At 40.7% G+C, this 12,578-nt stretch overlaps 1 protein-coding gene across 1 annotated transcript in view; it reads left to right on the top strand.

The window, feature by feature from the left end:
* The window catches only part of LAMC1 (laminin subunit gamma 1), a 129,069-nt gene that overhangs the window by 66,600 nt on the left and 49,891 nt on the right, over positions 1-12,578 (top strand). The window lies entirely within an intron of this gene.

The following is a 12,578-nucleotide window of genomic DNA, read 5'->3' as shown; positions in this document are numbered from 1 at the left end:
TCATAAAATCAATTTAGTAAGCTGTAACTAGCATTTTATAACAAATAAAATGGAGAATAGAATAGAATGTCAAATTGCATCATAGATAATATTGTTTCATCAAACTTGAGTTTTAGTTCTGTGTGTATGTGTGTGTTCTGGGCTGCAATATAAGGTGGGGTTTTATTTGTTTTTACTATATGTCATAGTCAGAAAAACTTGAAAAATCCTTTAGTAGAGGATACCCAAAAAATATAGATTCCTTGCTTTTGAAAAAGTTACTCTCTTGTAGGATAACAGAAACTTACACAAAGGAGTAAATATTCAAGTACTGAATTCTGTGGTTTGGTTAGTGAGTGTCGGGTGTTCTGAAAAGTAATTGTCAAGTGTCATGGAGACCATAGTACTTGAACTAGACATGGAAAGATAGGTAGGCTTGGGAAAGAGTAACTTCAAAGTGAGAAATGGTATATGGATAAAAAAAAGATGGCAAGATTGGAGTAGAAGTTTTAGTTTACATTGGAGAGTTTTAGGATATGGTTTGAAGGTATAAAATGAAGCACACTTGTTCAGATTTATGGATACCTTGCAATAACATGCCTAAGGAGTTTGCACTGGATCAAGTAACTTGCAAGGATCAGTAAGCTGGGGAGTGATAGGATGTAGGATGGGTTTATACAGTCCCACTCCTTCCCAATTCCTCTTTGGTCCTGGAGCTCTTAAGGGAATTTCTTCCAGGTGGGTGTCGGGTACCAGGGCTCTGGCATCAGATCAAAGAGAGCTAGAGAGGACTTTGGCTGCTCTCCAGAATGTAAATAGAAAGGTAGAAGAAGTCCCATTGTGGTGCGTGTGAAATACTCCCTCGGATGAGAACTGAAGCACTGTCTGTTTGAAATATGGTGAAGGATGGATTTGAAGAACATTTCTTCTGATACCACTGCTAAATGTTTGCTCTCAATGTAGAAGGAAAAGCAGATAAGAAAAGCTTATGTTTTTGAAGTGCTGGGAATGTGACTGACCTACCTGAAGTATGCTATGTAAGTAATTTGTGAGATGATCTCTTTGCCTTCAGCATCCCTTCACTGAATGTGGTATATACATCATTTATAAAAAGTTTCAGTAGTGATCATAAAAAATTTCTTCTTGCTGGAGAGGGACACTGAAATTCCTTATGATTTTCTAATTGAGAAACTTAAGTTTCTGGAATTATAATGTACATTAGTTTTTTTAATGTTTTATTTATTTTTAAGACAGAGACAGAGCATGAGTGGGGATGGGGCAGAGAGAGAGAGGAAAACACAGAATCTGAAGCAGGCTCCAGGCTCTGAGCTGTCAGCACAGAGCCCGATGCGGGGCTTGAACTCACAAACTGTGAGATCATGACCTAGGCCGAAGTCAGATGCTTAACCGACTGAGCCACCGAGGGGCCCCTGGAATTATAATGTACATTAAAGGGAGGATGCTTTAACTGGAAAAGAAGCATATTTGAACAGGACTACTTAATCTGTAACACTAAATGCACCAATAATTTAGATTGACTTCTTGTTGGAAGTTTTGATTTTTGTTGCAATAGATCGTCAAATGTTCAAAACTGAGGCTATACTACAGAATATTCAATGTTTAATCTGAGTCTTTAGGAAGAATAAACAGATGCTTGCATCTGGGAGTGCAAGAGTGTTTACAAATACTCTAGGGAGATTGTGGGGTGCCTGGGTGGCTCAGTCGGTGAAGCGTCCAACTTCAGCTCAGGTCATGATCTCACAATTTGTGACTTCAAGACAGCTCAGAGCCTGGAGCCTGCTTTGGATTCTGTGTCTCCCTCTCTCTCTCTGCCCCTCACCTGCTTGTGCTCTTTCTCTCTCTCAAAAATAAATAAACGTTAAAAAAAGTTTCAAAAAATCTAAGGAGATTACCTATACTGGATATTTGGTAGGGGGCATAATTTAATCAGGAACACAATAGCAAGTTCAAATACGGCCCACGAGAGATGAAGGGACATGAAGAACACAAACTTTGGTTTCTAAAAGATAGTGTGTTGGGTGTGCATTTCCATTCCACTGCAAAGAGGGTGGGTGAATGAAAAATGAAGGGGGTATTCGTTGATACTTATCTTATGAAGGCATCTGCTTACAATCGGTCACTTGTGGAGAGAGTGCCAGCTGGCAGAGTATTTTCATGATGTAAATTGTCCATCCGCTCAGAAGAGCAGAAGTACAAGGAGGCCTGTGTAAAGGACTGAATTCCAATCCAGAGGACAATGGAGGGAGGTCCTCGCAGAGATCTAAATGGGATCTACTCGCATTTTCCACTTTATTTGCAATTATCAACATGTCATTTTTCCTGCTCTCCCAGCGATGATTGCTGTTTGAGCTGATTTCTCCATTTCCCTCCTTTCACTGCTGTTACTTCCAATTACATCTCCACTTGGGATGTGCTCCACGCCTGGAAAAATGGTGCTGCTTTTCACTGTACTGCTGTCTCCTCTGTCTTTCTGATTGGCTGATTTATTTTTGTGGGCTGTACCAGGGCTAAAGGTCATTACAGGTGTGATTTTCAAAATGAATTACATCTCCATCCCCTCCTTTTTTAACTGCTCATCTTTTTGCCTGTTCATTTGCCAGAAAGAAAACAGGTGGCATTTTTTTTCCCTATGAAGTAATACGTAATTCCTATATCAGATGTATTAGAATTGTTATTAATCTTGTAAAATTTCGGAATAAGCTTTCTTCATATATTTTTGTGGCAATACAGGGAAAATTCAATTTTCCTTGGACCAGATTTTCAGAGTTTGCCCTGCAGAAAAGAGGAAAAAGAGGTTTTAATAGAAATCTTTGTTCTTATGGTCTTTGATTTCTTAGATCAGAATTGGCAAGTGTTCTCTTTGAAGGGCCACATAGTGAATGTTGTAGGCCATGCATTCTCTTTCACCATTGCTCACCTCTGCCCTTGTCGCCAGAAAGCAGACATAAGTTCAAATGAATGGGTGTGACTTTGTTCCAGTAAAGCTATTTACAAAGTAGGTGGTTGGCTAGATTCAGTCTGCAGGCTATAGTTTGTCAGCCAAGGCTTGAGTGTGGAAGGAGATGGGATCAGTGACCTCAAAGTATTTCTTTTTTCTTTTTAACGTTTATTCATATTTTTGAGAGACAGAGAGTGAGTGGGGGAGGGGTAGAGAGAGAGGGAGACAGAATCCGAAGGCTCCAGGCTCTGAACTGACAGCACAGAGCCCAATGCGGGACTCAAACTCACAGACTGTGAGATCACGGCCTGAGCCGAAGTCAGATGCTTAACCGACTGAGCCACCCAGGTGCCCCTCAAAGTATTTCTGAAATGAAAAAAGAAAGCACTCCCTACAGATGAGATGTGAATGTTGTGAGAGTACTTAAAATCCGGAATATCTGTGTGCCGCGGTGGCTCATTCAGTTAAGCATCCGACTTCGGCTCAGGTCATGATCTCATGGTTCAGTTCATGAGTTTGAGCCCCGCACTGGGCTCTGTGCTGACAGTTCAGAGCCTGGAGCCTGCTTCGGATTCTGTGTCTCCCCCTTTCTCTTCCCCACCCCTGCTTGTGTTGTCTCTTTTTCTCTCAAAAATAAATACATATTAATAAAAATAAAAATAAATAAAATCCAGAATATCGAGCCTGGATTTTTAGTGTTCTTAAAATTCCTCAATCTCCAATCTCCCCCTTTTCTCTCTGTCCCTTTTTTCTTCCCCTCCCCCTGCTCCTCTCCCTCTCTCTAATACTAATATGAACTCCTTGTACTTTGCTCTTAGGCCCCCCTTGACATATATAAATATAAATATAAATATAAATATAAATATAAATATAAATATAAATATAAATATAAATATAAATATACACACACGTATATATAATCTATTTTTAATACCTGAAATTTCTTCTCTGAAAAGTACATATTTCTACACTGGTATTTAACCAACAGAATGTAATACCCTCCCTGAAAATGCCAACATTACCTGGCACAGACTAGGGTTAAACAAGTTCTAGGCTTTTAGACAATGAAGAAAAAGTGTTTTCTTATCTTTTTGAGTGTACTGAAGCAGAAGTTAATTCTTTGCTTCCAGATTTGTTTCTTGCCAGTGAGAATTGCTGTTGGTTTTGTATCATTTTATTAAATACTACTAATTGTTGGGAAGAGGAAGGAAGAAGTAGAGAAGCCAGAGGGGATAGGGAATTTGGTTTACAGGGAATCTTGACCAGTATCTGCATGGAAAGAACAACACTGTAAAACCCCTGGCAGTAGGCGAGTTTTCTCAAAATAGAAATGTATATTTCCACGTGCCTGGGAAATAGGGCCTTGAGGATACAAGTTGAGTGATAGGAAACTGGCATGGAGGAAAATGTTGGGGAGTTTGGGTTCAACTGGTCCGTCGTCACCCAGCCTCCTCAGATGTGAAGTGAGCAAGCCCTGTGAGTTTAACGTCTGAATGTGTCTTAAGAAAGATGGCTGTCATTCTGGTTCACTGCTCATGCCTGCACAGTTAACAGTTGCAGTAAATTTCACCTTGAAATACTGACGTGTGAAAATCAGAGTCACCGTTCATGAGTGCCTAAGTTCATTCTGCAGGGCAGCACTAAGGTCAGAACTCTTTCCCTACCTAAATATTTGAAGCATGAGAACCAAGATGAAGAAGAGTTTACAGTAGGGCAATATTTCTCAAATATAACCGTACATAAAAACTCACCCAGGTTGCTTTTAAAAATACAGATATGGGGAGCTCACCTAGAACCTTTAAAAATGGAATTTCAGGAGATGAGGCTCAACAACTTGCATTTTTTTCAGAAGTTTTCCAGGTGATTCTGATAGGCAGTTGGTCCTTATCATGGGCTAGATTATGGGTCTAGGAAAGACTAGACCTGGGCTGGCTCTACTGGGGAGCATCCTTCCGGAGCTTCTGTGGTTTTGGGGTACCAGGTAACTTTTTAATCTAGATACTTACAGTAACCCTTGTCCATTCCATTATTTCTTCTTTCTGGAAGGAGATCTATGAGAAGTCTCAAAGAACTTTATTATGGACCAAAGTGGGTCTCTTTTACACACTTTCATTTATCTACACCGGGAAAGAGCCTCACTGCTCGGTGTAAATTCAGCTGCTGCAATGAATCGTTTTTATTGACATAACACATACTGTCTCCCCACCTTCAAAAGCAATTTCCTCTTGAACCCTTCCTTCTCTCCTCCACTACCACCTTATTTCTTTATAGCAATATTACTCAGAAAATTGTTTTATTAGCTGTCTCCAATCCCTGCAGCCCCTCCCCACCGGAGACACACACACATACACACACTCACACACGTGTGTGCACGCACACACACATTCTCTGGCTTTCATCCTGTCATTCTACCACACCAGTTGTTGTCAAGGGCAGCAGTAAATCTCGAGGTTGTCGAATCCAGTGACCAATGGCTCAGTCTTCATCTTTCTCATTCTTTTAGGAGTATTTGACTCTGTTGGCCATTCTCTTCTTCTTAAAATGTGTTTTAAGACTTGGCCTCTGACAAGGATGCAGGGAAAGAGGAACCCTTTTGCACTGCTGGTGGGAATGCAAACTGGTGTAGCCACTCTAGAAAACAGTATGGAGGTTCTTCAGAAAATTAAAAATAGAATTACCCTACAACCCAGCAATTACACTACTAGGTATTTATCCAAAGGATGCAAAAGTGCTGATTCAGAAGGACACATGTGGAACTTAAGGGGAGAAAAAACATGAAATAGAGGAAGGTAAGCAAAAATAAGATAAAAGCAGAGACAGAGACAAACCATAAGAGCCTCTTAAATATAGAGAACAAACTGAGGGTTGCTGGTGGAGTGTTCAGGGGGATGGGCTAAATGGGTGATGGGTATTAAGGAGGGCACTTGTTGGGATGAGCACTGGGTGTTATATGTAAGTGAGGAATCACTAAATGCTATTCCTGAAATTATTATTACACTATATGTGAATAAACTTGGATTGAAATTTTTTAAAAAGCTGAAAAAAAACCTTGGTCACTGAAATTCTATTGATTTTTTTTTTTTTTTCTGCTTCAGTGGCTGTTCCTTTTTGAGTCTCCTTTGTTGGGTCCTTTTTTTCTTCCCCCACTTCTAAATGTTGGTATGTCCCAAGACCCTGTTCTGTACCTCTCGTTTATCTATATCCATTCTCTAGGTGTTTTTTTTATCTAACCCCATGGCTTTTAACATTATCTGTATGGTGGTGACTTCCAGATTTCTCTCTCTGGCTTGGAGCTCTTCTGAACCCCAGACTTGTATACATTAATTGTCAACTTGACACCTCCACTTAGAAGTTTTATAAGTATCTCAAAATATCCAGAGCTTAACTCCTAATTTTCTTGCTCTCCATCCCCACACCTGTTCCTGTCATATTCTTCACTAAATAAATGGCACCTTCATCTTTCTAGTTGCTTCCACCACAGCTTACACCTCACATGCAATCAGTATAACTGGCTCCCTCTAGCCTCAAAATGTGGCCAGAATCTGATCACCGCTCACTGATCCCAGCCTGGACCAACCTACCATTATCTTGTGCCTTGTGCAAAAAGCCCCTCATTAGCCTGCTTGTCTCTCTGTGGTCCCCTTTATAGTTTTTTGTCAGTAAAGCAACCAGAATGATCCTTCTAAAATACCAGTCAGGTCATGTAACTCCCTTGGACAAGATCCTCCAGAGGGTTTTCGTATCATTCAAAGTAGAAGCCCAAGTCTTACAGTGGCCTACCAGGCGTACATGATTGGCAATCCCTCCTTCCCGTCAGTTTCTCTGACCTCATCCCCCACACTTTCCTTCTTTTCCACTCTTACTTCAGCCCCACTGGCCTCCTCACCATTCCCCAGAACTTGCCAGGATTCTCCTGCCTCAGGGGTATTCGCATTTGGTTTTCCTAGAATGCTCTCTCCCAGAGGTCTGTTTTACTTCTTCGTTCTCCTCAAATGTCACCTTATCCAGGTCAGTGAGGCCATCTCTGGTGACAGTGTATTAAATGGCACTTCTCCTCCATGATTTCCACCTTGTTCTTCACTGTGTCATTTATCATGTAATGCATTACGTTTTTGTTTTGATTTGTGATTGTTATCTATCCCTTACCTACTTCACTCCCTACTGTGCTGTCAGCCCTACAAGTTTGGGACCTTGTCTGTCTTATTTTCTGCTCTAGTCCTATACTTAGAACAGTGCCACAATATGTGCCTAGTAAATATTTGTTGAATGAATGGAAGAATTTGGACTTGGAATTATCAAGAGCAGTTTGGCTCTGATCCTTGACCTAATGGGTGGCTGTGGCAAGAAATTAAGCAATTGTGAAAACTGAGAAAGATATTTTGGAATTTAACATATTTTGCAGTATTTGTAGTTGTTTCTTCTTTTGAGGACAGATACAAATAGTATTTAGGGAAAGACAGGGCCAGGTTTATTATGAATTAAACTAGAAAGTAAAAGGCATTGTAGCAAAATGAAGGATTGAATATTCTAAATAGCTTGATGGACTTTCACTTAAACTCACCTAGCAAATAGTTGTTAAATAAAAGTACACGGTTGGTCAACTTTCTGTGACTTTGGGGAGTGGAGGGCTTATCAGAGTCGATCTTAGTCTGTTATTGCATCATCGTAATTGTATATGAGAATCTTTTCCCCCTTAGATTTTCTCACTATTCTTTTACCATTCTTTATTCTTCTGTTGATAAAAGACAAAAATTAGTCAATTCTTAATAGTGCATGGATGTCAAAGAACAAGAAATAGCCTCCCATAAAACTATGGTGTCTTTTTTCTTTTTCATATCTTAATAATTAGACTTTTTTAACGTATTGGTTTCATGCTGCTTATATTTCATTGCCTCTTTATTTCTGTTTCCTTAGTGTTATAATTAACTTCTTTATTTTCTTTATGTAACTCCATTAAATTCCACATGTCAGTCATTTCCTAATAGCTAGAACTCTATTGTTCAGCTGAGTGGATTTTTTGCCTCAGCTTGGCTGAGTGGGAGTAAATGCTGGCTTCATTCCTTTAGCTTGGCTCAAGGATTTCAGGCATGCTTGTGACCCACTAGCCTGAATTAGAGTCGGTACTGAGTCTTATAAACATGAGGTTTGGGTTAATAAAGCATATGCCCAGTTCTTGGAGTGCAATTTTACTTGGCAGTTTTGTTTCTTTTGGTGAAGGTTTCAACTAAAATGATAAGGATATATAAGTGAGGATAAATTTGTTGTACGTCTAGATGATAGAAAATATCTGTGACCTCCAATAATAATTTGCACCTATTTGAAAGTACCGTCCAAGACTATTTGATATTCGTGTTAAGAGTCCTCTCTGTTCACACATTGGCTGTCTGATGATCTCATATTTAATTAGTGTGTTAAGCCAAATCACTTTTGACCCTTTAATTTGCTAAAACGTATATGGCATTTTTCGGGTATTGCAGTTGGGTAATACAAGCAGCAAGATTTTACTTTTTGAGGATTGCTGTACTAGGTTGGTGCCTTGGTCTTATTCAGCAATAGCACCAAGTTACCAGTAGTTTGTGGGGGGAGTGGTAGGGAGAGAGTGGAACTGTCTTCTTTGGCTTAAACTTTAAATTGGTACTTTATGGAAACATCTAGTTTCCCTAAGAGATTATGGGTTTGTCTTCCCCAGATCATGCCATTCAACTTCAAAACTTCTGTTTTCCCCTTAGCTCCATTGTTATAGCCACAGCATTACTTTTAGAAATAGCCTTTGGTACAGAATTTTAGCTTTTAAAAGAATTCTAAAATGATTATCTTCTCTGCTCCTTTATCTGCCTGCTTTGTATATTTGGGATTGAAACTGTCCATGGCCCAGCGCCACTAATCTGAGCATGCCTCTGTCGGGACAGTGGCACATGTGTGATAGGAAGTGCTCATTGCGTGTATTCAGGAAGTTTGCACTGTTGAAGCCTTTTGTTTATTCATTTGATAGGGATGCTTTCCTCAAATTGTAAATTCCATTGCATTCGCTTCAATAAATTCAATTTAAAATGACTGTTTGTCAAAGCTATGAAGGTTACTTTTCCTCGACTGTAAGTTGTGCTGATTTAGATATGCCTCGCACAGAATTGTCCCCTTGCACTGTTGGCATTTAGCTGATTTACAAGAGAGGGGGATGAAAAAGGAGCACCAAAATTTAAGGGAAAGAAGTGGGCTAATAAGTTTTTAAAAACCACCTATTTTGAGGATGAGTTTCAGGCCATAGAAACTAGCCTTTCAACGGGTGGTTTGGCCTGAGTTTTCTAGTGGTTGGCATGAACTCCGTGCACCATCTCACCTCCACACATTCTGTGTGTGATTGTTCCCCTTTATGCTTTCTGATCACCCATCTGTGTCCACTTGAGGATCCCACATTCAGCATTCACTTGGCCCTGGGTCATCTTGACGGGCCAGGCCGTATTTGCACAATCTGTCTGCCGAGGTGGAACAATAACAGCTGGTCCGCAGCTGTACACGTTGTCCTGGGAACTCTTATTTCAGCCAGCAGTTATACTAACAGAAATGAAAACGTTTTCAAATAGTTGCCTTCTGTGACCTCCTGTTTGTGTTAACTGTTTGGAGAATCCCATTTAGTAGCCTGAGCGTCTGCCATCTCTAATTGCCTTTATGCACCACAACCTTACTGAAGTTGTGTACTCCAAACGTCCAGTTTGACTTCAAGGAGAACAGTCACTTTCTGACTCTAAGGAGTTAGCACGTAAGAACAATAGTGAATCAGTGACTCCTGATTTGATACTTTAGAATGAACCGGTTCTCTTCGTTGAATTCAGGCCGTGGAAGGGCATTTTCAAGTTCTGGAAAATTCTGTATAGCCATTGTCGTTCATTACCTCACTGTAAAGGGGGCTGTTTCACAAGATCCTCATGGAATTCTTCTGAGCTGCACATAACAGAGAGGCATTTATGTTCCCCAGCAGTCAGTACTTGAATCCAATTCTAAGACAGGAAGGGTTTCTCCCCTACTCAGAAAGATTAGAAATACTTAACCACGTAGGAGGCTTAAGCAGAATTCCTTGGCTTGGCCCTGCGTGAACAAAGGCTGAATTCTCATTGTTCAGACACTCCCCCCCCCCCCCCCCCCCCGCCTCCCCTTCTCTCGTTCCGTCAGCCAGCGTGAACTGTAGGAATCAGAGCAGGAAGTAATAGTTAATTTTGTGTGCCTCATTCTAAACATCTGTACTTGAGTCTTTTTGTTTATGGAAGGAATGTGTAAGGGGGAGGGCGGAACGCAGTAGAACATTCAGAAGCTAAATATTTTCTTGAGGGTGTGTATATCTATGGTTAGTCTTCATGTGCATGAACGTGAGGTGAGTTGAGGGGAGGAGGGGGGATGTTCTAGTTGTATAGTTGCTGGAATACTTTCCAGACGTCTACTTACTGATTTTCTTAATTGTTTGGCTTGGCCTCTTTACCTTAAAGTCATACTGCCTACTTTTATATGCTCCCACAGTGTAAAAATAGTAGAGAAGCTATCATTGGACTAGAAATCAGGAGACCTGGTCCTGTGTCCTATTTATCTACCATTTAACTAGATCTTTTCATTTTGTCCACTGTGAAACGAGTAGGATGGATAGATAAAGAGTAGGGAGGTATGATGAGGGAGAAAGAGAGGAAGAGAGAGACTGTCCATGACAGGTCTTGACTGCAGCTGTTTAATGGAATAAAAGCCAGCTCCTTAGTTTCCCAGTTTTTGATTATCCATGACTACAGGTAATTGTGGATAGATAACTCAGGCCTTGTTTCTTCCCCATTTTCTGTATTTGCTTCCCTATTTATTCAGATTAGATTCCAAATCCTTGATGTAATTTCAGTCCCCTTTTCTTATCCATAAAAGGGGTATGAAGTGGCTGTAGAAAATTGCACCCACACAGAGATACCGGTGCAAAGTCTGTACCCTGTTCTTGGCAGCCCTGTTTCTGCCCAGCAAGGATTCTTTTCCTCTAGTCCACTTTCTCTGTGGTCTCTACAGTGGCTCTTAGGAAGTCTCTGCCGTCTCTCAGATATTCCCACTGGCTTTGCTCTCAACCCCTTAGCAAGTACCTGTGATTTTCACTGCACAGAAAAAATAAAGTCATCAGAACTCTTTCAACTTGCATTCCTTAAAACCTACTCAGTCTCGGGCTCTGGGCTGATGGCTCAGAGCTTGGAGGCTGTTTCTGATTCTGTGTCTCCCTCTCTCTCTGCCCCTCCCCCACTCATGCTCTGTCTCTCTCTGTCCCAAAAATAAATAAAAAACGTTGAAAAAATTAAAAAAAAAAAACCTACTCAGTCATTTGCATTTGCTCCCACATAGAAAGTAAGGGTACGGGTTTTCTCCTGTATGGAGCCAGTTCTCTCATTAGCACAGAATCCCATTCTTATTTCCCAGCCTTGTTTCCACATTCAGTCTTTCCCTGTCAGCTGACTCGACCACAACAGCATATAATACAACCTCATACCTCCTATCTAAAAAAACAAAAAGGAAAGAAAAATCTTCCTTGACCCTACATTCCATCCCCTTCTCCTCATTCTCTGCCCCCCCACCTTGCCAAATGTTATAGCAGGTGACTACACTCGTTGTATCTTCCATCCTACCTTTTATCTGCCATTCATCTTCAATCCCACCCACCCTGCCCACAGGACTGCTCTAAGTACAGCAGTGACCTGTTTGTAGCTTGAAGCCAATGGACATCTCAGTCATTGTCTTACATGACTCTCTTAGCATATTTTAAATACCAGTGATTATTCTTCCTCAAACCTTCTTGGCTTCCATGATATTGATGCTCTTACTTGTCTCCCTCTCTGGCCTCACAGCCTCCTCTGTAGTCCTACCATCTGCTGTCTGTGCTTTAAATGTTAATGCTCCTGAGAGTGATCTCAAAAGTCAACTCTCTTCTCATGCAGCACACTTGCTTCATTGGTCTCAACCATACCCAACCTTCACCATCCATCTACATGCTAATCTATATATCTGACTCAGACGTCTCTCTTGGGCTTTCAGACCACTCACATCCAACTTCATACTAGACATTTCCTCTTGTTTAGATGACCCACAGACACCTCAAAACTAGTACATCCAGAATTGAACTCATGTCCCCATCCTGCCCTCTACCGCTGCCTCCAGTCCTGCTTAACCTCCCCTGTCCTCTATTTCAGTGGGTGGCTCTGTGCTCCATCGACTTGTTTGTAAATTAGGAAACAATGTTATTTTAAATTTAAATAAATTTAAAATTTATTTAAATTTAAATTTAAATAAATAACTGAATGTTATTTTAAATCCTTCTACCTTATTTCTGGAAAAGAAGCTTTGACAGTGAAACAACATGTCAACAGAGTAAAAGAAGAGGAGGCTTTCAGAGGTGGCTCCTGCTCCCGCTTACTCTCCATTGGTCACCAAGTTACTACTGCGGTCTGCTTCCTCCATCTCACCCAAATCCACTCATTTCTTTCCATTCCAGCTGCCCCTATTTTTAGTTCAGCCACCGTCATCTCTCCAGGATTATTGCCACATCTTCTTAACTATTCTCCCTACTTTTAATCCTGTCCCTTCCAACCTAATCTCTACCCAGTGGCCAGAGTGATCTTTATAAAAGTCAAATCTG

The sequence above is a fragment of the Prionailurus viverrinus genome, chromosome F1 (genome assembly GCF_022837055.1).
Source record: "Prionailurus viverrinus isolate Anna chromosome F1, UM_Priviv_1.0, whole genome shotgun sequence".
Classification (NCBI taxonomy): domain Eukaryota; kingdom Metazoa; phylum Chordata; class Mammalia; order Carnivora; family Felidae; genus Prionailurus; species Prionailurus viverrinus.
Note: the sequence above shows the minus strand (reverse complement) of the source record. Positions and strands in the feature narration are given on the sequence as shown.